General features: G+C 55.4%; 1 protein-coding gene and 1 pseudogene across 1 annotated transcript in view; one reads left to right on the forward strand and one right to left on the reverse strand.

The window, feature by feature from the left end:
* Positions 1-27,398, forward strand: part of LOC138568863 (uncharacterized) — a 111,766-nt gene that overhangs the window by 60,549 nt on the left and 23,819 nt on the right. The window lies entirely within an intron of this gene.
* Positions 21,588-21,741, reverse strand: LOC138570822 (5.8S ribosomal RNA; annotated as a pseudogene).

The following is a 27,398-nucleotide window of genomic DNA, read 5'->3' on the forward strand; positions in this document are numbered from 1 at the left end:
CTGATTGGCAGATGTGACATGGATGCCCGTCTGAACACTGCGACATTTGGCAGAGGTGTACACATGCATGCAAGTGTGGTGGTGTGTGTACATGTGTGGTGCACTTCCTGTGTTGCATGTGATGTCTGGCTCACCTTTGGCTGTTCATGCTGTTGTATGTGTATGGATGGTGGTGGCAGTTGCGATATGGCTGTGGTATGGCTCATGTGTGTGAGTTGTAATGACATGTGTGTTGGGGATTGTGATGACATGTCTGAGGTCTGCCAATGCCACTCATGTACAACTGTCATGTGTGTATGTGTCCATTGTACAGTGCCCTGATGCCTGTGTTTTGTTTCTCCCTGTCTGCAGCGTCAACTGATGAAGAGGGCGGAGAAGGTGCTGTGGAGCACAGCGGCGGGGATCCACCGCCAGCCGGAGACGCAAGGCCCGGCTCCCCTCCCATGTTGTCATCTCGTCGGGAGTGAGGAGTCCGGTGCCACGTCCCAGGCCGCAGCTGCCGGGGGGAGGTCCAAGAGGCGGAGGTTGGAGTTGGACTCCTCGGCAGCAGAAGGGGCAGCTGGGACCCCACAGGGCCCAACAGGGGAAGATGGCACGGAGTCATCCAGGTTGGTGGGGGGTTTGGTGGAGGAGGAGGCTGTGCAAGCACCAGAGACGGGGTCTGGAGGTAGGGATCCCACTGGTGCTAGTGGTGCAATGCAGGACCAGGGACAGGAGGCAGCACAGGCCACCGCAGAGGTGCCTGTGTGCAATCCTGTCCCTGATCCTATCCCTGCATCATCTTGCACCAGCAGGGATGCCTAAGTCCAGACCCGTTCTCAGGCAGGGGATAAGCTCACGTCAACTGGCCTTCCTCTGCCTGCAGACATGGCTATCCAGGTCTGGGTTGAGCCTGTCCTGGCTGGTGTGGCGTTGCGTCAAGGGGCCATGCGAGGTGACCTGCAGTCTTTTCATGAGGAGACTGCACGTCATCTCGAATGGCTCGTTGACCACGTCAGCCTGCTGGGACAGGTCACCCAGGCCGGATTCCTCCATTTGATGGGGCTTGCTACGACCCCCTCCTCAACTGGACCACCTACGCGCCAGTCCTCCTCTGTGCCATCTTCCCACCCATCAGTCACCTGGGTGCCCTGTGGAGCTGCCTCTGACGGTGCGGCCAGGCTGGTGGAGGAGGCATCCCTGCCACAGTCGGGAGTCGGACGTCCAGCAGGGGTGCCCACATCTACGACAGCACCCCAGCCGGCGGAGGATGTGCAGGCAGCAGGAGGCAGTGCACGGGCAGAGGCACAGCAGCAGCAGCAACGTGGTGGGAGCCATGAAGGCTCGGGGCCTTCAACATCGGAGGGGCAGGCATCGGCCGGAGGGCAGGAGGACCCAGGACAGAGAATGACTTCCGTGTGGCAGCGGTTGGGCCACGCCATAGATGCGGAGCGGCAGCGGGCGGAAGAGGCACGGCTCACAATGGTCAGGGCGGAGAACTCCATGCGGAGGGCCCTGAGGTGGGCCGAGTGCCTCGAGGCAATCCGCAGGGGTTTGGAGGTGGAGACGTCGACGACCCTGCGGACCCTCGGGGCCATGGAGGAGGACCGCCTCCGGGACATTGAGGGGGAGTTCGATGATGCCCTGGCCCGGGACATCCACAAGTGAGCCGTGAAACTAGCCCGCTGCCCTTGTACATAGTCATGTAGGTAGTGTTAGGTTTCATTTTTGTTTTTATTTTATTTGGACCTTTCAGACATTGGCCACATTTTTGTATATAGTTTTTTTGATTAGTTAGTGTAGTTAGATAGGTTTCCTTTATTTTGTTGGGATAATGGACCCTGGCTTGTTCCCATGTACATAGTTCACAGTTGGATTGTATTTTTTTTTAACTTTTTAACCATGGAGCAATGGCTTTCTTTTTTATTTTCCATTGGATTTTGTTTTGTGGACATTGACTTTGGACAACATTACTTTGAAATTTTATTTTTGGTTTTGCTCTTTTTAACGGACATGCTTCTTTTCATTTTTGTACATTCACATTTCTGTTTCTTCATTTTTTATTCTATTTATGTTTCCTTTAATACATATTTCTTTTGGTGAACTTCAATGTGTGGTATCTCATTGGTTTCATGCATTTCATGATATGTGTTTTGAGATTCACTGACACCCATTGGGTGTATGTGAGGGAAATGTGTTTGTTTCGGAACTTGCAATTGGTGTTCTGTGATGTGATTGCAAATTATGAGTGGGTGGATGCAATACTCGGGTGGGTGTTTTTCATTTGGAGGCTGACCATAGGGACCAGGGATCTAGATTGTGATGACATGTTGGCTGGGGAACATGAGTTGCACATGGGTAGGGGCCTTCTGGCAGCTGCCCCACAGTGCTGGGGGGTGGGGGTGGTGGGGAACATGAGTTGGACATGGGTAGGGGCCTTCTGGCAGCTGCCCCACAGTGCTGGGGGGTGGGGGTGGTGGGGAACATGAGTTGGACATGGGTGGGGGCCTGCTGGCAGGTGCCCCACAGTGCTGGGGGGTGGGGGTGCTGGGAGACATGAGTTGGACATGGGTGGGGGCCTGCTGGCAGGTGCCCCACAGTGCTGTGGGGTGGGGGTGGTGGGGAACATGAGTTGGACATGGGTGGGGGCCTGCTGGCAGGTGCCCCACAGTGCTGGGAGGTGGGGGTGGTGTGAGACATGGGTGGGGGCCTGGTGGAGGCTGCCCCTGCTGCTGGGGATGGGGGTGGTGGGAGACATGGGTGGGGGCCTGGTGGTGGGTGTCCCTGCACTGCTGGGGGGTGGGGGTGGTGGGAGACATGGGTGGGGGCCTGGTGGAGGCTGCCCCTGGTGACTGGGGGTGGGGGAGCTGGGAGAAATGAGTTGTACATGGGTGGGGGCCAGCTGGCAGGTGCCCCACAGTGCTGGGGTGTGGGGGTAGTGGGGAACATGAGTTGGACATGGGTGGGGGCCTGCTGGCAGGTGCCCCACAGTGCTGGGGGGTGGGGGTGGTGGGGAACATGAGTTGGACATGGGTGGGGGCCTGCTGGCAGGTGCCCCACAGTGCTGGGGGGTGGGGGTGCTGGGAGACATGAGTTGGACATGGGTGGGGGCCTGCTGGCAGGTGCCCCACAGTGCTGGGGGGTGGGGGTGGTGGGGGACATGAGTTGGACGTGGGTGGGGGCCTGCTGGCAGGTGCCCCACAGTGCTGGGGGGTGGGGGTGCTGGGAGACATGGGTGGGGGCCTGGTGGAGGCTGCCCCTGCACTGCTGGGGGGTGGGGGTGCTGGGAGACATGGGTGGGGGCCTGTTGGCGGGTGTCCCACAGTGCTGGGGGAGTGGGGGTGGTGGGAGACATGGGTGGGGGCCTGGTGGAGGCTGCCTCTGGTGACTGGGGGGGTGGGGGTGGTGGGAGACATGGGTGGGGACCTGGTGGAGGCTGCCCCTGCACTGCTGGGGGGTGGGGGTGCTGGGAGACGTGGGTGGGGGCCTGGTGGCGGGTGCCCCACAGTGCTGGGGGGGTGGGTGTGGTGGGAGACATGGGTGGGGGCCTGGTGGAGGCTGCCCCTGGTGAATGGGGGGGTGGGGGTGGTGGGAGACATGGGTGGGGGCCTGGTGGAGGCTGCCCCTGCACTGCTGGGGGGTGGGGGTGGTGGGAGACATGGGTGGGGGCCTGGTGGAGGCTGCCCCTGGTGGCTGGGGGGTGGGGGTGCTGGGAGACATGGGTGGGGGCCTGGTGGAGGCTTCCCCTGGTGGCTGGGGGGTTGGGGTGCTGGGAGACATGGGTGGGGGCCTGGTGGTGGGTGCCCCTGCACTGCTGGGGGGTGGGGGTGGTGGGAGACATGGGTGGGGGCCTGGTGGAGGCTGCCCCTGGTGGCTGGGGGGTGGGGTTGGTGGGAGACATGGGTGGGGCCTGCTGGCAGGTGCCCCACAGTGCTGGGGGGTGGGGGTGGTGGGGAACATGAGTTGCACATGGGTGGGGGACTGCTGGCAGGTGCCCCACCGTGCTGGGGGGTGGGGGTGGTGGGGAACATGAGTTGGACATGGGTGGGGGCCTACTGGCAGGTGCCCCACAGTGCTGGGGGGTGGGGTGGTGTGAGACATGGGTGGGGGCCTGGTGGAGGCTGCCCCTGCACTGCTGGGGGGTGGGGGTGGTGGGAGACATGGGTGGGGGCCTGGTGGAGGCTGCCCCTGGTGGCTGGGGGGTGGGGTTGGTGGGAGACATGGGTGGGGGCCTGGTGGAGGCTGCCCCTGGTGACTGGGGGGTGGGGGTGGTGGGAGACAAGGGTGGGGGCCTGGTGGAGGCTGCCCCTGCACTGCTGGGGGGTGGGGGTGGCGGGAGACATGGGTGGGGGCCTGGTGGAGGCTGCCTCTGGTGACTGGGGGGGTGGGGGTGGTGGGAGACATGGGTGGGGACCTGGTGGAGGCTGCCCCTGCACTGCTGGGGGGTGGGGGTGCTGGGAGACGTGGGTGGGGGCCTGGTGGCGGGTGCCCCACAGTGCTGGGGGGGTGGGTGTGGTGGGAGACATGGGTGGGGGCCTGGTGGAGGCTGCCCCTGGTGAATGGGGGGGTGGGGGTGGTGGGAGACATGGGTGGGGGCCTGGTGGAGGCTGCCCCTGCACTGCTGGGGGGTGGGGGTGGTGGGAGACATGGGTGGGGGCCTGGTGGAGGCTGCCCCTGGTGGCTGGGGGGTGGGGGTGCTGGGAGACATGGGTGGGGGCCTGGTGGTGGGTGCCCCTGCACTGCTGGGGGGTGGGGGTGGTGGGAGACATGGGTGGGGGCCTGGTGGAGGCTGCCCCTGGTGGCTGGGGGGTGGGGGTGGTGGGAGACATGGGTGGGGCCTGCTGGCAGGTGCCCCACAGTGCTGGGGGGTGGGGGTGGTGGGGAACATGAGTTGCACATGGGTGGGGGACTGCTGGCAGGTGCCCCACCGTGCTGGGGGGTGGGGGTGGTGGGGAACATGAGTTGGACATGGGTGGGGGCCTACTGGCAGGTGCCCCACAGTGCTGGGGGGTGGGGTGGTGTGAGACATGGGTGGGGGCCTGGTGGAGGCTGCCCCTGCACTGCTGGGGGGTGGGGGTGGTGGGAGACATGGGTGGGGGCCTGGTGGAGGCTGCCCCTGGTGGCTGGGGGGTGGGGGTGGTGGGAGACATGGGTGGGGGCCTGGTGGAGGCTGCCCCTGGTGACTGGGGGGTGGGGGTGGTGGGAGACAAGGGTGGGGGCCTGGTGGAGGCTGCCCCTGCACTGCTGGGGGGTGGGGGTGGCGGGAGACATGGGTGGGGGCCTGGTGGAGGCTGCCCCTGGTGACTGGGGGGGTGGGGGTGCAGGGAGACATGGGTGGGGGCCTGGTGCTGGGAGACATGAGTTGCACATGGGTGGGGGCCTGCTGGCAGGTGCCCCACAGTGCTGGGGGGTGGGGGTGCTGGGAGACATGAGTTGGACATGGGTGGGGGCCTGCTGGCAGGTGCCCCACAGTGCTGGGGGGTGGGGGTGGTGGGGAACATGAGGTGGACATGGGTGAGGGCCTTGTGGTGGGTGCCCCTGCACTGCTGGGGGGTGGGGGTGGTGGGGAACATGAGTTGGACATGGGTGGGGACCTGCTGGCAGGTGCCCCACAGTGCTGGGGGGTGGGGGTGGTGGGGGACATGAGTTGGACATGGGTGGGGGCCTGCTGGCAGGTGCCCCACAGTGCTGGGGGGTGGGGGTGCTGGGAGACATGAGTTGGACATGGGTGGGGGCCTGCTGGCAGGTGCCCCACAGTGCTGGGGGGTGGGGGTGGTGGGGAACATGAGTTGGACATGGGTGGGGGCCTGCTGGCAGGTGCCCCACAGTGCTGGGGGGTGGGGGTGGTGGGGAACATGAGTTGGACATGGGTGGCGGCCTGCTGGCAGGTGCCCCACAGTGCTGGGGGGTGGGGGTGGTGGGGGACATGAGTTGGACATGGGTGGGGGCCTGCTGGCAGGTGCCCCACAGTGCTGGGGGGTGGGGGTGGTGGGGGACATGAGTTGGACATGGGTGGGGGCCTGCTGGCAGGTTCCCCACAGTGCTGGGGGTGGGGGTGCTGGGAGACATGGGTTGGACATGGGTGGGGGCCTGCTGGCAGGTGCCCCACAGTGCTGGGGGGTGGGGGTGCTGGGAGACATGAGTTGGACATGGGTGGGGGCCCGCTGGCAGGTGCCCCACAGTGCTGGGGGGTGGGGGTGCTGGGGAACATGAGTTGGACATGGGTGGGGGCCCGCTGGCAGGTGCCCCACAGTGCTGGGGGGTGGGGGTGCTAGGAGACATGGGTGGGGGCCTGGTGGAGGCTGCCCCTGCACTGCTGGGGGGTGGGGGTGGTGGGAGACATGGGTGGGGGCCTGGTGGAGGCTGCCCCTGGTGGCTGGGGGGGTGGGGGTGCTGGGAGACATGGGTGGGGGCCTGGTGGAGGCTGCCCCTGGTGGCTGGGGGGTGGGGGTGGTGGGAGACATGGGTGGGGGCCTGGTGGTGGGTGCATCTGCACTGCTGGGGGGTGGGGGTGGTGGGAGACATGGGTGGGGGCCTGGTGGTGGGTGCCCCTGCACTGCTGGAGGATGGGGGTTGTGGGATACATGAGTTGGACATGGGTGGGGGCCTGCTGGCAGGTGCCCCACAGTGCTGGGGGGTGGGGGTGGTGGGGAACATGAGTTGGACATGGGTGGGGGCCTGCTGGCAGGTGCCCCACAGTGCTGGGGGGTGGGGGTGCTGGGAGACATGGGTGGGGGCCTGGTGGAGGCTGCCCCTGCACTGCTGGGGGGTGGGGGTGCTGGGAGACATGGGTGGGGGCCTGGTGGAGGCTGCCCCTGGTGACTGAGGGGGTGGGGGTGCTGAGAGACATGGGTGGGGGCCTGGTGGAGGCTGCCCCTGGTGGCTGGGGGTGGGGTGGTGGGAGACATGGGTGGGGGCCTGGTGGTGGGTGCCCCTGCACTGCTGGGGGGTGGGGGTGGTGGGGGACATGAGTTGGACATGGGTGGGGGCCTGCTGGCAGGTGCCCCACAGTGCTGGGGGGTGGGGGTGCTGGGAGACATGAGTTGGACATGGGTGGGGGCCTGCTGGCAGGTGCCCCACAGTGCTGGGGGGTGGGGGTGCTGGGAGACATGAGTTGGACATGGGTGGGGGCCTGCTGGCAGGTGCCCCACAGTGCTGGGGGGTGGGGGTGGTGGGGAACATGAGTTGGACATGGGTGGGGGCCTGCTGGCAGGTGCCCCACAGTGCTGGGGGGTGGGGGTGATGGGGAACATGAGTTGGACATGGGTGGGGGCCTGCTGGCAGGTGCCCCACAGTGCTGGGGGGTGGGGGTGCTGGGAGACATGGGTGGGGGCCTGGTGGAGGCTGCCCCTGCACTGCTGGGGGGTGGGGGTGGTGGGAGACATGGGTGGGGGCCTGGGGGAGGCTGCCCCTGGTGGCTGGGGGGGTGGGGGTGCTGGGAGACATGGGTGGGGGCCTGGTGGAGGCTGCCCCTGGTGGCTGGGGGGTGGGGGTGGTGGGTGGGAGACATGGGTGGGGGCCTGGTGGTGGGTGCATCTGCACTGCTGGGGGGTGGGGGTGGTGGGAGACATGGGTGGGGGCCTGGTGGAGGCTGCCCCTGCACTGCTGGGGGGTGAGGGTGGTGGGAGACATGGGTGGGGGCCTGGTGGTGGGTGCCCCTGCACTGCTGGGGGGTGGGGGTGGTGGGAGACATGGGTGGGGCCTGCTGGCAGGTGCCCCACAGTGCTGGGGGGTGGGGGTGGTGGGAGACATGGGTGGGGCCTGCTGGCAGGTGCCCCACAGTGCTGGGGGGTGGGGGTGCTGGGAGACATGGGTGGGGGCCTGGTGGAGGCTGCCCCTGCACTACTGGGGGGTGGGGGTGGTGGGAGACATGGGTGGGGGCCTGGTGGAGGCTGCCCCTGGTGACTGGGGGGTGGGGGTGGTGGGAGACATGAGTGGTGGCCTGGTGGAGGCTGTCCCTGGTGGCGGGGGGGTGGGTATACTGGGAGACATGGGTGGGGGCCTGGTGGAGGCTGCCCCTGGTGGCTGTGGGGTGGGGGTGCTGGGAGACATGGGTGGGGGCCTGGTGGAGGCTGCCCCTGCTGACTGGGGGGTGGGGGTGCTGGGAGACATGGGTGGGGGCCTGGTGGAGGCTGCCCCTGGTGGCTGGGGGGTGGGGGTGGTGGGAGACATGGGTGGGGACCTGGTGGTGGGTGGCCCTGCACTGCTGGGGGGTGGGGGTGGTGGGAGACATGAGTTGGACATGGGTGGGGGCCTGCTAGCAGGTGCCCCACAGTGCAGGGGGGTGGGGGTGGTGGCGAACATGAGTTGGACATGGGTGGGGGCCTGCTGGCAGGTGCCCCACAGTGCTGGGGGTGGGGGTGGTGGGATACATGAGTTGGACATGGGTGGGGGCCTGCTGGCAGGTGCCCCACAGTGCTGGGGGGTGGGGGTGGTGGGGAACATGAGTTGGACATGGGTGGGGGCCTGCTGGCAGGTGCCCCACAGTGCTGGGGGGTGGGGGTGCTGGGAGACATGGGTGGGGGCCTGGTGGAGGCTGCCCCTGCACTGCTGGGGGGTGGGGGTGCTGGGAGACATGGGTGGGGGCCTGGTGGAGGCTGCCCCTGGTGACTGGAGGGGTGGGGGTGCTGAGAGACATGGGTGGGGGCCTGGTGGAGGCTGCCCCTGCTGGCTGGGGGGTGGGGCGGTGGGAGACATGGGTGGGGGCCTGGTGGTGGGTGCTCCTGCACTGCTGGGGGGTGGGGGTGGTGGGAGACATGAGTTGGACATGGGTGGGGGCCTGCTGGCAGGTGCCCCACAGTGCTGGGGGGTGGGGGTGGTGGGGAACATGAGTTGGACATGGGTGGGGGCCTGCTGGCAGGTGCCCCACAGTGCTGGGGGGTGGGGGTGGTGGGAGACATGAGTTGGACATGGGTGGGGGCCTGCTGGCAGGTGCCCCACAGTGCTGGGGGCTGGGGGTACTGGAAGACATGGGTGGGGGCCTGGTGGAGGCTGCCCCTGCACTGCTTGGGAGTGGGGCTGGTGGGAGACATGGGTGGGGGCCTGGTGGTGGGTGCCCCTGGTGGCTAGGGGTGCAGGGGGACATGCGTTGGTGGGCAGTAGTACAAGTTGACATGTGGGTTGGCTGGTGGGCATGGCCATGGTGGATGGGGTGCCTGCAGGACATGTGCTGGGTAGGCCCCTGTGGTGTGAGCCACCTGCAGGGGCCGCGGAGGGTGTAGAGGGAACACCTGGGAGCTCCCACACGTGCAATTCACATGTGCTGCTCCCGGCGCACCCCTGGAATACACGTACCCCGCTCAATCGCGTGTGTAACTTCCCGCGCACCCCCGAAATAGACTTACCCCGCTCAATCGCGTGTGTAACACCCGCGCGCCCCCGAAATACACGTACCCCGCTCAATCGCCTGTGTGACTTCCCGCGCACCCCCAAAATACACGTACCCCGCTCAATCGCGTGTGTAACTTACCGCGCGCCCCCGAAATACAAGTCCCCGCTCAATCGCGTGTGTAACTTCACGCGCGCCCCCGAAATACACGTACCCCTCTCAATCGCGTGTGTAACTTCCCATGCACCCCCGAAATACACGTACCCCGCTCAATCGCGTGTGTAACTTCCCGCGTGCCCCCGAAATACACTACCCCGCTCGCACAGGCCCAATTGCTGTATGTTGCCACTTTTGTGATGCGCTGGCACTCTACAGCCTGCCTTCGTGTGGCGGACGTGTTTCAGCTTGTGCGTGTCTTTGGCTGTGCGTGGCTTTGCCCTATTCGATTCCATGAATACGTGTGGTTCGAGTGCGTGTGGGCGTTCCGTCTGCTTCCCTGCAGTACATCCCCAGTTACGCCCTTATTTTCGTGCGTTGGTCCCCATTCCGCGCGTTACGCCCCGTGTCCCGCCCACTTTCTGGTGTATGCGCCGAGGTTGTGCGCTTTCACTGTGCGCGTCGCTCACGCCTTTCGGGATGTTGCAGTGACTTGTGCGCCATGCACGGGTTTGGCGCACATCCCGAGGTGTACACGCGCAGGGACTTCCATGAAACGCACGCGTGCGCCTGCACCTGTTTTTTTCCGCTTGCGCCTGCTTGCACGAAGATTTTCGGCGCACGTTTGTTCCATGAATCGGCCCCTTAAACTTAGTGTGTGAAGTGACATGATTCCGGACCACATTATAATAATGTCTCTTTAACATACCTCATTTTTTTTTTTATTATTTATTTTGATTGGCTGAAAGAAATCAACCTTACAAAATTTATCGAACTTACAAAATTATTCACAATAACGATTATACACAACTCTATCAACTCTACACACATCATATAAAAGATTTTTAAAAAAGTTAATCGATACATTTCATATTACACCACCAAAGACAATTACATAATGAATTAATAAATAGCTCACAGTATACACGGAGGAATAACTGCATTAACAAATTGAACAAGCGCAATTTGAATAGATGATTTAGCATTAGACACAAGATAGCCCCAAATTTCATCACTAGATCGAGGAACTACAGAAGGCCTAAATGTTTTAAACAATTGTTTACGAATTACCCTCAGGGCTTGACAGTCAACAAGCAGATGCCATATTGTTTCAATCTGATCAACGTCTTTACAATATCGACAGTATATATCGTCTTTAAGAATGCTGCCTCTTCTACCTAAAATCTGTCTGGTGGCACACAGATTCAATCGAATCCGTTGCAATTGAGATCTAATGTGACTGGAGGGACACTTTAGTAAGTATGGTTCCATAGTGTGTATTTTTTTATGTGGTCGCACAAAGGAGTCACTGTCCACATACCCTAAACATTGCCAGCGGGTCTAAATCCAGTCAGACTGGTAAAGTTTTTGTCTGGCTTTAGATGGATTCAGTAGAAGACGATTCAGGGAAATGTCAGCACTAGATAAGGCATCCAATACATAATTGATCAATTTTTTCGCAAACACAATAGAAGGGTCGAGTAAATGATTAGCAAGAATACCCAGCACATTTGGTACATTAGCACCTATTATACATTTCCTATATAACAGAAAGAACTTCCAGATAACTTGGTTATGGTATCCAGTCATAATGTCGAATACAATAATGTCGAAAGTCAAAATGTCGAAAACATTTAGTCGAAAATAAAAATGTCGAATTACAAAAATGTCGAATATTTTTCGATTTTTTTTCGAATTAATGTTTAAATAAATAATTAATTAATTATAGTTTATAAAACATAATTTTTTTAAATGGTTAAAGGTATATCCATGGTGGGTGGGGGGATGGGGAGGGGGGGGGGTTGGGGTAAGGGTTTGGGATGTTTTTTTTTAATAATTAATTATTTAATTAATGTTTTATTAAATACTTTTTTTAAAAAAATTAAAGGTATATCCATGGGGGGTGTTGGGGGGGATGGGGAGGAGTGGAGGGTTGGGGTCGGGTTTTGGGATGGGGGGTTTGGGTGGGGGACCCCCCCCAATAAAAAACGTTAGTATGTGTGACATTATACATAGTTATTTTAACATTGGTTTTTCGATTTTTTTTTCGACATTTTATTTTCGAAATAATGACTTTTTCTATTATATGTATGTGTTTACGACATTTTTGAATTCAACATTTTTTTTCGACATTTTTGTAATTCGACATTATTTTTTCGATATTATGACTATAAACCCTTGGTTATGCAAGGACACAGTTCCCAATTCACACTGATCAACGGTAAAGGCGTACATTTAGGTAGCTTTAGGACAGATTTCCAAAAGCTGGATTCAAAATGATCCCAAAAGGCTCTCTCTTTGGGAATTCTAGTTTCAGCGCCATAACTAATAATAGGAACTGTTTTTTGTTGGTAAAAACCTAGAACATGATTTATCGTGAATTTCCCATATCTATGCAACAATATGTTGGCTTGAGATGTTAGCGAACAAACTTTGCCATTTAAGAAAGCCAAATATATCTGTTCATTTTGCCATCTCGTAAAAGGTAGGCCCAGATTTCTATACTGTGGGACATTGACTACCTCCTGTTCTTGTAAAGCCCACTTGAAGCTAACCAACTTCTTCCTAGCTTTGGGTACACACGTTATCACTTGGGTCTTGGCACTTGGGTCTTTAACATACCTAATACTGCACACCAAATACAATTGGGACTAGTGTTAAGCCCCATATAACCGCAACTCTGCATCATTAAGGGAATTCACAGCAAGTTACTATATGTTCTCCACTTAGCTTTCTTTTGAATGAAACATGGATGTGGCTACCTCCACCCCCCTCTTTTCCCTTGGCATTCTCTCTTTAGTGAACTTTATTTAACATTCACGTTTGGATCAGGGACGTAATTTCACCAAAATGCCAGGGGTAGCAGAAGTGATATCACATGACCCTTGACCCCTGATGACATCACAGGAAGTGATGTCATTTGACCCCACCCCAAAGTGATATCGTGGGAAGCGATGGAACCCGACCTTTCACCCGTTAACAAAACAGGAAGTGGCACCACATAGCATTGTATACTACAAAAAATATGGTTACGATATCACTATAATGTGATGTACATTTCAGACCTGAATGGATCGCCATATGTATCGTTAAAATCAGTGTGTATAGGCCCATATTACCAAATTACTGTGATTGCAACCAGACGTCCATGATCAAATGATAATGATGTGTTATTATATAGCACTTAAGCTTAAGCGCTTTACATAGAAGAAATGTACACCCAATATCACCCAACCTGTGTTGGTACCCATTTATCAACCTCAGAAGGATGAAAGGCTGAGATGAGGCGTTTGAGAACAGACTAAATCAGCGACTCACCCCCTGAAGTGTGCCTGAAATAAACCTTTAATGAGTCTAGCAATTATTGTATAGAATTCCAGAAAGACACATTTTTTGGCATTCCTTTTCTTTCTTATTTAGGTTCAGTGGTGAAAGTGTTAGACTTGTGGCCCCCATGTTCTTATTTTTCTTCTTTTTTTAAGGGACCCGACAAGAAAACTAGCCACTCCAGAATTAAAGCCACATGGTGCTGGCCACAGACCAGGAGCTTGCATTGCAAAAAAAAAGAATATATATCTATATATTTAAAAAAATATATATTTTTAGAGGTCTCAAGTGAGACCACAGAGGTCGGAAGGGAGACCTCAGAGGCCGCACTTGCGACCCATGGCGACCCCCAAATTACGTCCCTGATTTGGATGAGGTGCAGAATGATGAATGTGCAAACTGATTTTTGCACACCTGGAATTCTAATTCTGCTTCTTTTATCTTGGGTTCACAATTCGGGTGCTAGTCGTATTGTTTCTTAAGAATGTATTATCACTTTTTGGCCTAGAAAAAGACCCCGCGGTTCGAAACACGTGTAGGCTGGTGAATTTTGCTAACAGTAATATTGCAGTATTACATATTATGGGATGTTTAGCACTTCATTAAGAATTGGTTCATAATATGATTGGCACTCTGCACAGTGTGTGGGAGACAATGTGTGTAAGTATTCTTAGGAGGCTGACAGGGCAACAGTCCCACCAACCCACAATGGAACACCCGCAGCAAGTATGATATTATAGGTAATTTATAACGCACTTAATACCCAGAGGTTTTTCAAGGATCGAACCTGTGTTGCTCCATGTTGTCTTGCTTCCAAGGCGCGCACGTTGCCCCTGAGCTATCCTCCCAAGCTCAAGCTTATAGTAGCACCTCCATTGTTTTACTTATACTTTGTGATAGCGCATGGGGTTCCTTGTTTCCTTTGCCCACCCTTCCTGTGCTAGTTCAATAAAGTGCTGAAGCCTGGTTGTTTCAGTAGCTATGCCTGGCCCACTTCTTCCCCATGAGGCTGACCAGGAAGTCTGATGGCCTGATTTGTACTGGCCCTATTTCACCCTCTGCTTTCAGAGCTGTTGACTATTCTCTGGCACACTATTTCCTTTATGGCTTTATGGTACTTGACTTAAAAGTCTTATTATGATCCACATTACTGACTGCGGGGCTGGTACTCTCTCTAACTATTGTTGACTAATCTGTTCTTCTGCTGAGTGGCAAGCAGACCTTTATTTTGTGGTGTGCACGGCATACACATGACCCCTAGAGTATTTTGGCTACAATGCACATAATAGGTCATACCTTATTGGTGGCCAAGCATTGTATCTGTTCTCTTGAATCCTATCAAGCACCTCCGACCCCCCCTTGGTAAAAGGAGAAAGCATCCCAGGTACTTGGTCCCCTCCTAGCTGCCCGGTAGAGTAGAAACCAAGCGATGCTGTTATGCATGACTTGTTGATGTAATTTGTGGTGGTCAGATGCACCCTGGGTCCTTTTGAGAGTTGTACACGACACGTGTGCATCCATGGCTGCCAAGTTTCCCTGTTCCATGCAGAATCTGTGAGCCAGACCTGTTTCTTTCAACACTGCATGTTGTAGGCCCACCCTTGCAATGGGAAAAACAAAACTCCAGCATGCATTTGGAAGCAACAACCAGGACTAGCTCGAGGTGTCACGCATGGAAGAGGTAAACTCGGGAGGGAGGGTCGGCCCTTGTCCCACTTCGCTGCTGGGAACCGGGTTAATGAGCTTCCCGTAACCTGACATTGTATTGTCTTTTTACAAGCTGAGAGCAGAATCATATACATACTCCAAAGCATGCTATAGGCATATCTGGTGTAGTGCATACAATACATGAACACAGATGTAACAGGAAATCACTTGAGACACCTCCTAACAATACTATTAACTAACACTATGGGGTCATTACAAGTGAGCCTGTCTGGAATTAAGGTGCTGGTAACAGTGTTACCAGCACCTTTTCTGTGTCGGCTCACTCTGTGTCTGTAGGTAGGGGCTGTGAACCACCGGCAGGCCTGACCTGCCGGTATTTCAGACCCTTACCGGCAGATAATTTACTGAAGCACTGGCAGCATAACAGCGGTGCCTGTGCTTCAGATGATCCCATCAAATGGAGTCCTATGGGAATTCATGGGAATAGGAACTTACTGTTCCACCGCCACCCAAAATACCCTGGTAATACCGGAATATCGGGTGGCGGAAACAGTAAGTCGAGGTTGCCGGTAAGTCGCCGGTAGTACCAGCGGCTTACCTACAACCTCGTAATGAGGGCCTATATCTCTAACATTACTGACATTCACATATACAATTATCCTCTAATGTCTATAATTTTGGAGGGCACGCACCCAGTTGGAGTAAACGGTCCAACACAACCACCCAAAAATGACAGTTCAGAGTCTGATTCTGGATCCCTCAACTGTATCTATTTAGGAGTCAGTTTCAAGAGAGCAAGGTTCACGGGTACAGTTATCCCTCTATGGCTATGACCAACATTATATCCAGACTCCGGAGCACATCACATATCCTACCTCCGGCAGGCATCCCTGAAGTGCTCAATCTGATTCAAGAATCTTGAAAGTCTTCTTTCTATTGCTAGCGTCCATCTTTCGGTAGTCATCCTTCATCAGGAACTCCATTGACCCGCTTCTTGTCTCTATGTGGAAATTGCGACGCCTTGCAGATCCCCAATTAGACTGTGTGGTTAAGCGTGTCTTGCAAGCGATTCACAATGTTCATCTGCATCCTTTCACAGCTTGTTGTTGGGCTGTCAAAACGAGTGCAGGGTTTGGTTTTCTGAAAGGAAATAACCCCAGATTTCTAACAATGTTTTGCTGAACCAGGAAACACCTCATCTGGAAATGATTGTGTTTCAATTCACCATTTCTCATGGCACATTTAGTTACCAGACCATAGTCAGCATAGATGGAGATAATTTACCCTTTTAGCCTATCCCCTTACAGACTACTCCTATAAAGGACTCATCCATCAGGGATAGTTACCAGCGGGACAATGCGCACCTATGGGTCACTATGACTGAGAAAGGTTAAGAGAGCCATAGTTACTCCTGCTGTTTGCCCGCGCTACATTGAATTTTCTCACTTTGACATTCAGAGCACTGGGCAGAAATCACATTGCGTCAATACTTGCTGTGGGCCGTCATGATGCTTTGTTTTATTTAAACAGTCGGAGTCACCTGGTCAACACCAGTTCTAAGTCAGCTGCTAGGTGTCGGCTGAGTCAGAACACTGGCCCAAACCCTGAGAGGGGATCGGAGAGAGGCAACCACCACAACTATGGCGATCCACAGAAAGGGTCCAGCTCATGACCAGAGTCAATGCCACCCCCCTCCCCGGGGTTGAGATGTCTCATCCAGCCGTGTCACACGACCAACCCTGCCGACCTAGCCCTTAGAGTCAAACCTTATCCCGAAGTTACAGAGCTGACTTGCCGATTTCCCTTACCTACATTGTTCCAACATGCCAGAGGCTGTTCACCTTGGAGACCTGCTACAGATATGGGTACAGCCTGGTCTGAGATTCCCACCATCGGCCCTGGATTTTCAAGGGCCGATGGACCAGCAAGAGCTCACTGAATGCTGCTGGAATCGCAATGCTTTCCAAAGCTTGGTCCCCTCTCTTAGAGTGAACCTATTCCAGGGTACTGAGCCCTTCACAAAGAAAGAGAACTTTCCCTGGGGCTCCCGCTGGCTTCTCTGTCATCATTTGCATTACTTCACTGGACGCCACAAGAGCACCCATCTCTGCCACTCGGGGTTTGGGATCTGCACCCACTCCCTTTCAACTGGCTGAAGGCAACTGACGCAATCTACTGTCCCTTCTGAACAGCACTCACTCATCTCTCAGTACTGATTGACCCATTTCAGCTCACACAGAGCCCTTCTCCACTTCGGCATTCAAAGTTCTCATTTGAATATGTGTGAATACCACCAAGATATCCTGGTCTCCAACCCAGGCCTCCCGATCGCTGATATCTATACCAGTGCTTCCTCCAAACATCCCTCACTGACATCCTCTTTGTCGTTCCTTTACCAGACCTATGGACTCCACATATGATCTCTGTGCTCTCCCCTTTTTCTTCCTCTCCCATTAATGGTGGCACCCGGTGGTAGGCCCTCCTGCCACCTCCATTCCTCTAAGATCATCATTAATGTTTCCCTAAATGGCACTGTCTTGGTCCAAGGCTCTCAGGCCAACCTCCTCCTCTTTGATAGACGCTTCCTGCACCTCATCAACTTCCTTTCCTCTCCTGCTGTCCCTTTTCTCCCTTCTCCAGCTCCTTTGCCTCCTTCCACTGCCTCCTCTCTGGTGCCCGCGTCCACCTCCTTGGCTACCTCGCCCTCTCCTCCTTCATCTTCTGCCCTCCCTCAGGCTCCTTCTACACTTCAGCAGGGAGTACCTCTGACATGTACCCCTCCCTGGAAATCTTTCAGTGGTGGCAACCTTCTCCACGTTGCCACTCTCAACTCTCACTCAGCTGTCAAACATTCCTCTGACATCTGCTGCCTCCTGGAAGAACTTGACCTTAATGTGCTTGGTCTCACCGAGACATGGTTCACGGCCAGCTCTGTCACAAGCTTTGACACTCTCCTCCCTGATGGCTACAAGACCTTCTTTGTACCCAGATCTAACCGTTCTGGTGGGGGTGTAGCCTTGATCTTCCCCGAGTAGATTCCTGCCTCCATCATTCCTATGCAGGCCTGCTACTACTTTGAATGACTGGTCTGCAGGTTCTCTCTCTCTCCTGGCCGCTCTCTCACTGTGGCCACCACCTACCAGCCACCTGGTCCAGTAAATTCCTTCCTCTCCGAGTGGGCAGACCTCTCCTCCGCCCTTCTGGCCATGACCACTCAACTCCTCCTCCTTGGAGACCTCAACATCTACCTGGATGCTTCCTGTCCCTCCTTTGGACCTTTTTGCTACCTCTGCAACTCTCTTTCTCTCTCTGTTCTTCCCTCGGGCCCAATTCACTCTGTAGGGCACACTGAGGATGTTCTGATCTCCATAGACCACCCCTTTCTAACTCTCTCACCACACCTCTCTCCTGGAGTGACCATGTTGTCCTCTCCTCTCACCTCTCTCTGTCTACCCCTCAGGCCAAGCCTACCACCACACTGCCACCCACCTTCTCGGTCATCTTCCCATGAAGCATGTGTCAGTTGAAGCTTTCGCGGCCACTTTCTCTCCTCCTCCTGCACCTCTGGCTGACTCACATCCTGACACAGCCCTTTCCAACCTCCACTGTTCTATCTCTGACACTCATGATGTACTTGTCCCTGTCATAAGGATCCGCTTGAAGCCCAAAGCAAAGTGCAATTCTTGGTATGACTCAGACCTCGTCACCCTTAAATGCAAGTGTAGGGTGGCTGAGAGGAAATGGCTGGCATCTTGTACATGCTCTGACAAACTCGCCTCTGACAAAATCTGTAAGGAGCTGGCCAATCCTGCTGCAGTCTCTACCTCTCCTGTCCCCTGCCAGGCCCTCTGCACGGCGTTGGGCCCAAATTTCATCTCTAAAACCCAGGACATCTTGTCCACCGTTTCGTCCTCTCCTCCTTTTCCCTCTACTTTCTCCCATACCTCTGGCCTCCCTGTGGCCACCTCTCCTCCTTCCTTCTCTGCCTCACCTCTTTTCACCCCAGATGAGATTTCTAGAAAAGTCTGATCTATGAAAGTCTCGTCAAAACAGGTTCTTCCCTGTTCATCCAAAACCATCAAGGACCATATTGACACCCTCGCTCCGGCATTGGCTGACTTTTACAATCACTCTTTCGCCACTGGAACCTTCCCTTCTCCCCTGAAGCACTCTCTTGTGCACCCTCTTCTTAAGAAATCCTCAGCCGACCCCTCCTGTCCGGCTAACTATCGCCCGATCTCCATTACTCCTTTTCTGGGCAAACTCTTGGAAAAGCTGGCCATCTCCTAGCATAATCTCCACACTGAATATGTTGGTTGTCGGCACGACCATCAGTTTGGCTTAAGAGCACCCAGAAGAATGGAAACTGCTCTCCTGAACATCTGTGAAGATCTGCTCTCTAACCTCAATGCCAATCACCTTTCTGTCCTCATCTTACTCGATCTCTCCTCTGCTTTTGACATGGTCACCCATGCCATCCTACTCAACTGGCTCAGTGATAGTTATCACTGATCAGGCCCTGGCCTGGCTGACTTCTTTCCTCTCTGACCGACCCTCCCAGTTCCAACTTGGGCCCTTCTTCTCCTCTGTGTCACTCTCTACCTGTGATGTTCCCCAGGGTTCTAATCTTTCTCCCTGGCTGTTCAACCAATACCTGGCACCTCTCACCCACCACATTGCTGCTCTCTTCTTCAACTTTCATTGCTTTGCGGATGACACAGCTCATTTTCAGGCTCCCCTCAGCCGCCTCGTCTCTCTCTCTCTCTCATTCTGTATTGTCTGTCTGCAATCCAGGAGTGGTGTGCTACTAATGATATCTGCCTTAATGCCAGTAAGATGGAGATCCTCCTCATTGGCACACCTGCACCTTCCTTTACTGCCCTTCTCTGGCCACCCACTCAGGGCCCTCTTCCTGCTCCCACCTGTCAGACTAAGAACCTCAGTGTCATCTTTGACTCCACACTCTCCTTCTCTCCTCACATCTCTGACGTCTCTAAGAAGTCAAACTACCAGCTGCACCTCCTCAGAGGTATTCTTCTTTTCTTCACCTTCCCTAGAAGTTCCCTCTCTCCAGAGCTCTGGTTCTCTCTAGGCTGAACTACTGCAACATCCTCTTTCTATATCTTCCTGCCTCTACACTCTGTCTTCTACAACTCCTCCAGAACAGGACTGCGAGAATTGTCCTTGGCCTCAAGCCCTGGGATCGTATCTCTCCAGCCCTGAAATCTCTACATTGGCTCCCAGTGGCAGCAAGGATCAAGTTCAAGACCCTCTGGACCTTCCACAAGGCCTTCTAGGGCCTGGGTCCGCAATACCTCCAACTGTCTCTTCAGAAATATCTTTCAACTCAAGTTCTGTGCTCCTCCACCCTCAACTCCTTGAGGGTCAGTCACTTCTCAAAGCAACGAGTTGGGAGCAGATCTCTTTTTTCAGCTGGTGCCTCGCTCTGGAACAGCCTCCCTGCCTCTCAGAAACTTGAGCAGAACCATCTCCAGTTCCGGAAGCACATTCCTCTTTGCTTCTGCCATCTCTCTTCCTCTCCCCTGCTGATCTGTTGTCTGATACTGAACTGGCCACGTGGATACCCTCTGAATTCGGACCCAGGTCCCTGCCCACCCAGTTGCGCTCCCGCACTGTCCACTGGCATTCCCTGCACTTATGTTCTATATCTGCAACCCTGCAGTCCCCTTACCTGCACTTATAGACCCCTATTGTCTGCACTTTTAACACTCGCACTTGCCACCTGTTGGCTGCACTACTTGTTTGTGATCCTGTATCTGGCACTTGCCCATTCCCCCCCTTGCACTTCTCGCGTCCACTCTGCCCTGCACTTGCACGATCTCAATGTCACTAGGCCTAGTAAGATGTTGTTTTTGTCCTCCCTCTGTTTCCCCTTCCTTGCCTTGTCGCGCCTTGAAACACTTGTGTATGGGCGCATTATAAATGCCATATCATATCATACCAAAAGATCTGTGCCTGCGGTGGCTCTACCCGGGCCCTCGTGTCGGGCTTCCGTGCGCTTCGCAGCAGGCCTCCAACTCTCAGCGCCAGCGACGGCCGGGTGTAGACCCATCGCTCCAGTGCCATCCATTTTCAGGGCTAATTGATTCAGCAGGTGAGTAGTTACACTCCTTAGCGAATTCCGACTTCCATGGCTACCGTCCTGCTGTCTATATCAACCAACACCTTTTCTGGAGTCTGATTAGCGTTGGCATTAGTCCCCTTAACAGCATTTGGTTCATCCCGCAGCACCAGTTCTGGTTACCAAAAGGGCCCCACTGGGCACTCTCATCCAATGCCCAGCTCCAAGCCAGCAAGCCGGACTTCTTACCGATTTGAAGTTTGAGAATACCCCAAGAACACTAATTTGCTTTACCGCAAAAAAATTGGGGCTCCCAGTGCCAGCTAACTTGAAGGAAGCTTTGGAGGGAACCAGCTATTAGATGATTCGATTCGTCTTTCGCCCCTATACCCAGGTTGGAGGACCGCTTTGCATATCACGACCACTACGGTCCTACACCAGAGTTTCCCCTACATTTCGCCCTGCCCAGGCATAGTTCACCATCTTGTGGGGATTCGTTGCTGGACTCTTCCCTCTTCACCCGCCATTACCGAGGGAATCCTGGTTTACTTCTTTTCCTCTGCTTATTCATATGCTTAAATTCAGCGGGTCACCATGCCTGATCTGAGGTCATAGTCAGGGAGATGAAGCTCAGATGGCCAGTCTCGGGCCCATGGCTGTGGGGGTTTGCCCTGGCCCTGCGCATCTGGTGAGGGTGAGTGTGCGCTGCCCCGAATATGCGGCTAAACCCATCTGGGCAGAGGTTGCCTGCCGGACGTGGTTGCGAGGCCTGTGCTTCAGGACCTCCTCGCTCCAGCAGCCATGGGACAACACAGACAGCAACAACCGGCACAGCCAGCTGCCCCACGCCGGGTGCCTGGCCCTCCCAGCTCAAAGAGGTGGGAACGGAGAGTCCAGGACAGCCCGGCAAAAAGCCTCCATGCCAGGTCCAGGGATCCTGCGATGGTGCTGATCGGGCTCTGACCTTAGGGGGACAAAGGGAAAGAGTGTCCCTGCAATGGCCCTATCCATGCCCCTAAAGATTCCCCATGGAGATTGACATTCAAGCGACCCTCAGACAGGCATAGTCCTGGGTGGATCCCAGGCCCAAAAGGGGCGTTCAAAGTGTCGACGATCAATATGCTCTGCAATTCACACTAATTCTCGCAGCTACCTGTGTTCTTTATCGAAGCGCGATCTGAATGATCCACCGCCAAAATTCACAGGCAACTTTCAGACGTCGGCATGACCTGCTGTTGCAGGAGAGGCTGGGCGGTGGCAGTGCCAGCTGTCCCACCCGTGCAGCGAGAAGTCTCAGTGCCTGGTCTGTCTTCCCCATGTAGGAGTCGGATGAGACCATCATGGTTTAAACACAAAAAAAGGGTTCCAGGCGCTCAACCCGGGATGCTCACACCATCTGCGGCAGCAAGAGAGGGTTCCTATGTCAATGGAGGCAGTTTGCTCTGCTGCTGGCCCACCCGGACATACAGCAGCCACTAATCTCTCTTCCACCTTCGAGGCATGGAATGGAAGGATGGAGGCAGCAGGAGGTCTGGTGGGACGGCTAGAGTCTTCAAACTGCAGCCCTGCCACACAGGGCCAAGCTCAATGTAGCGGCAGACAAATGAGATTCACCCACAGCACCAGCAAACCTGGCCATCGCACACCCATGGTGGTGGGTGGCTGGACCTCGACACCTGCCCATAGAGTAGGCCTGGCTGCGCCATGGCTCAGAGCACACCCGGCATGCCATGCTTCTAGAAAAGACAGATTTCCCTAAGCTCCCGTCTGCTACCACTCTGGACTTTCCTGCCGACCAGAACCCACTGGTGTGGCAGGTGTCAGAGACAGAGCGCCCAACCGGTGTGGCAGCTTGGGGCAGGCTCGGAGAGGGGGCTACTCTGGGTTAAGCCAACCCTGCCAGACATCCCCACATGCCTGCTCCGCCTCGGCACCTCAGGGGAAGGGATTCAGCCTGGTCCCCACATGCCCTTCCTTATGAAGCTGTTGGAAGCCTTAGTCTCTTCCTTGTTGTGTTCTTTTCTTGAATACTCTTCTTATTTTGACCCTTATCAATCTGGTTTCTGGCCGGGAATGGGAACAGAATCAGTCCTCAACTCCGTACTAGACGACCTGGCCCACCTGGTGGATAAGGGTGGCGTCAGCGCAGTTGTTCTTTTAGACCTGTAGGCTGCATCCGACACTGCCAACCATCCCACCCTGATCTCCAGGCTGTCCACCTCCAGGCTGTCTGGTAAGGTACTTGACTGGTTCATCTCCTTTCTTGCTGATCGCTCTCAATCGGTCTCTCTCCCTCCTTTTTTCTCTAGTTCAGTCCCACTCTCCTGTGGTGTTCTGCAGGGATCTGCTCTATCCCCTATTTTGTACAATCTCTATAGCAGGCCTCTGTTGGCTCTCATTTCCTCCCACGGCTTCCGCTACTATTCCTATGCCGACGACACGCAAATCAATTGTCATCCACATCCCCTATCACGAACCGGGTTCAGCAGGTTACCTGCACCTGTCGGCGAATGGTACAGAGATGCTGATCCATTTAGTGTAGCGGTTATGCAGCCCCGGGCATCTAAGGGCATCATTGCTTGATCTTGTGTGGCTTAACGCCACTTGTCCCTCTGAGAAGTTGAACACAGACCACTGTGGGTCGTGTAACTAGTTAGCATGGAGGAGTCTTGTTTATTATCGGAATTAACTAGACAAATCGCTCCACCAACTAAGAACGGCCATGCACCACCACCCACAGAATCAAGAAAGAGCTATCAATCTGTCAATCCTTAACGGGGCTGGATGAGGTTTCCTGTATTGAGTCCAATTAAGCTTCAGGCTCCACTCCTACTGGTGCCATTCTGTCAATTCCATTTTCAGCTTTGCAACCATACTCACCCCGGAAGCCAAGGACTTTGGTTTCCCAGAAGCTGCTTGGCGGGTCATGGGAACAACGCTTCCGGATTGCTAGTCGGCATTGTTTATGGTCGGAACTACGAGAGTATCTGATCATCTTCATACCTATGATTGTTGCTCTTGAATAATGAAACGTTCTTGGCAAATGCTTTTGCTTTGGTTCATCTTGAGCGTTTCAAGCATTTCACTTTAGTGGCACAATACGTCCCTCTTAATCATGGACCCAGTTCCAAAACCCAACAAAATATAACCAGAGTCCTATTCCATCATTCGTAGCTGATGTATTCAGGAGACTGGCCTGCTTTGAACGCTCTAATTTTTTCAAAGTAAATGCTTCGGACCCCCAGGACACTCAGTCAAGAGAATCAAGGGGTCACCAAGCATCAGGGGCTGGGAGAGGTGGTAGGTCGCCTTGTAACGGACCGCCAGAATGATCCCAAAATCGAACTACAAACGATTTAACTGCAACAATTTAATATATGCTATTGCAGCTGGAGTTACTGTGGCTGCTGGCACCCGACTTGCCCTCCAATTGATCCTCGTTAATGGATTTAAAGTGTACTCATTCCAATTACAGGGCCTCAAAAGAGTCCTGTATTGTTATTTTTCATCCCTATCTCCCAGAGTCGCGAGTGGGCAATTTATGCACCTGCTGTCTTACTTGGATGTTGTAGCCATTTCTCAGGCTCCCTTTCTGTAATCTAACCCCGATTTCCTGTTACCCATGGACACCATTGTAGCCACAGAAAGTACCCTCAAAAGTTGATACGGCAGACATGTGAATGTGTCATTGCCCTCATGAAGATGTGCAATCGGCAGAAGTTATCTAGAGTCACCAAAGCAGCCGGGCGAGCCTGGATTGATCTGATAAATGCATGCATCCCGAGAGGTCAGCGCTCGTTGGCATAAATTAACTCTAGAATTACCACAGATATGCAAGTAACAGATGGAGCAATCAAAGGAACCATACCTGATTTATTGAGCCATTTGCAGTTTTACTGCACCAGCCATGTGTACTTACATGTGCATGGCTTCACCTTTGAGACAAGCAAATGCTACTGGCAGAATCAACCAGGTAGCCGCAACTGCTGGAGTGTGGCAATGGGGGATCTGCACACCCGTCTCCAGCCAGCCTTCACACCCTTTGTGGTCTGTACACCATAAGCATCAGAGCATGCCCCACCACTTGCGGGGTGGGTGTCAGGACAACCACATGGGTAGCGGCAGCCCAGCCTGCTCCGCCACAGTGGGAGTGCGGGGGGGGGGGGTGGAAAGGGAGAGGATGGGCCCAGGCACAACTTAAAGCAGGAAAGGTTTTGCCACGTGCAACCACTGGTGTGGTGACAGGGGGGTTGTCAACCCATAGAACGGTCATTCTGAACTGCTGGAGAAACGTGCTTAGTGGACAAGGGGCAACAGCATGGCTTACAGGTCAGCACTGCCACTTGGGGGCCACCCGACCCCATCCACTCTGATCTGACCACTAGGGAGCTGCCAGGCTGCTCGGCCTTCACTCTGCTTGGAGGGGAGAGTCACCCACATAAGGGGGGCCTCCCAAAGCGGGCATACCCTCGGGTCCACACTGTCCCAAGGTGGGTGGGAGTTAATTACTTGCAAAAACAGCTGATGCCAGCCAAGCAGTCCAACCCTAGATTGACCAAGTGCACCAAATCGATCCCATGGATTGAGGGGAAGCACACGCCCTGCCATCTGTGTGCAAATCAGCCAAGGTTTTCTTGTGAGCCAGGCACCCTGCTGCCCGGAATAAAGTTGGCCTCTCAGTAGAGTACCAAAGACTTTTATTTCCCTCCTGCCGTGGGCCAGACGGGGCTTCCCCAGCAGGCTAAACTCTGCTGGGACATTGCTTGGGTTACGGCCCTTGGCTTGCTTGGGGGGGGTGCAGTGGTTTTTCCACGGATGCCGGGTGGGGCAGCAAGAACCAAGTGGTAGTGCAGACAGGACCAATACACACAGTGTACAGTAATCCAGGGGACGGTGACTAAGCCTTTTTGTAATCTGCATACCCTGGGTGACAGAGGTGGAGGTCTGGGCAAAAGTGTCCAGCCTCGATATAAACCCAACTGGAGAGAAATGTCAAACTGGTGCCCATACCGAACTCCAGAGCACGCCGTCATCTGATCCTGCCATTCATTCCTATGGCCAACTACCAGATGGCAGGGTTCGGATAATGGCCAACTGGTAGTGCAATGCATTCCAATCGTCCGGGGCCGGAAGGGCAAGCCCATCTTTCCCCCACCCAGGGAGGCAAGAAGCAGGAGGTTGGCCCGGAAAGGTAGGCCTCTCGGAAGAGCTCCAGAGGCTTCATGAAGGTCTCCCACCGCCAGCAGGACGGTTCTGTTGGGACACCTCGTGGGGAACAGCCCTTGGCGGGGCTGGTGGGGGTTTTGACACAGAGCCCAGATGGGGCAGTGAGAACCAAGTGGAGCGTAGTCAGGACCCATACACACTTTCTACAGTAATCTGGGGGAAGGTGACTAAGTTTTCTTGTAATCTCTGTAGCCTGGGCAACAGAGGGGTAGGTCTGGGCAAAAGTGTTTAGACTCCTTATAGACCCAACTGGAGAAAAATTTCAAATTGGCACCCATTCTGACTTCCAGAGCAGCACGGCCATCTGGTCCTTCCTTTCATTCCTGTGGCCAACAAGATGACTGGCCTCAGAGCGTGGCCATCTGGTAGTGCCATGCATTCCAATGGGTTCAGGCTGGAAGTGCCCCAAGTGCCCTCGCAAAGGAATGGCAGGACACCAGGATGCGTGGGTACTTCTGCTGGACAGGGGAATGGCCCACCCACATGTGAGGCAGGCACCCAAGGGAGGGCGCCGCACCCCCAGCTATCCTGGAGCTCTGGCTGGGCCATGTTAGAGCTTTCCCGCCAAGGAGGGACAGGGATCTTGCCAGGGTGCCCTGGGATCACCGCTGGGCAGGGGGACGATTGACTTATGTGCATGGCAGGTACCCAAGAGAGGGGGCAGCAACCCTGTCCGTCCTGGAGCTCTGGTGAGGCATGTGTTAGAACTTTTCCCTCCAGGGAGGGATGAGGACCCCGCTGAGGCGGCTCTCGACCCTCTCTGGGCATGGATGGGTGGCGGTCAGCCAACATGCGAGGCAGGCGCCCAAGGGTGGGGGCAGCACCCCAGCCATCCTAGAGCTTTGGCTGGGGCACATTACAGATTTTCCCTCCAGGCAGGGACGGAGATCCTGCTGGGGCGGCACTGGACCCCCGCTGGGCATGGGGGGTGGCAGTCGGCCCACATGTGAGACAGGCACCCAAGGGTGGGGGAAGCACACCCGGCCATCCTGTAGCTCTGGATGGGGCACATTAGAGCTGTTACCTATACTGGGGGATGTGTACCCTGCCAGGGCACACCGGGACTTCTGCAGGGCTGAGGGATGGTCGACCCACGTGTGAGGCTGATGCCCAAGGGAGTGGGAAGTACCCCAGGCCGTCCTGGTGCTCTGGCTAGGGCACATTAGAGCTTTTCCCTACACTGAGGGATGGGGCCCTTGCTGGGGCACCCCGTTACCGCCGCGGGGCAGAGGAATGGGCAATCCACGTGCGAGGCAGGCGCCCAAGAGACTGGACAGCACCCCAGGCCATCCTGGAGCTCTGGCCAGGGCGCGTTCATGCTTTTCCCTTTGGGGAGGGACGGGGACTGAGCTGGGACCTTACATATCTGCCAAGTTTGCCTGCTCCATGCAGAATCTTTGATCCAGTCCTTTTTTCCCCGCACTGCATGCTGGGACTGGTAGGCCCACCCTTGCAATGGGGAAAAACAAAACGACAAGTTCCAGCATGCAATTGGAAGCAAAACCAGGACTGGATCGAGGCGTCACACATGGAACTGGGAAACTTGGCAGGGAGGTGTATCTTGTCGTTGTAGCTAACATAGAGCTTCAGAAACCAATTGCCACTACTAGAGTGGCCCATAACAGTCAGGAT

The sequence above is a fragment of the Ambystoma mexicanum genome, chromosome 2q, assembly GCF_040938575.1.
Source record: "Ambystoma mexicanum isolate Mex_15411 chromosome 2q, UKY_AmexF1_1, whole genome shotgun sequence".
NCBI classification, from domain to species: Eukaryota; Metazoa; Chordata; class Amphibia; order Caudata; family Ambystomatidae; genus Ambystoma; species Ambystoma mexicanum.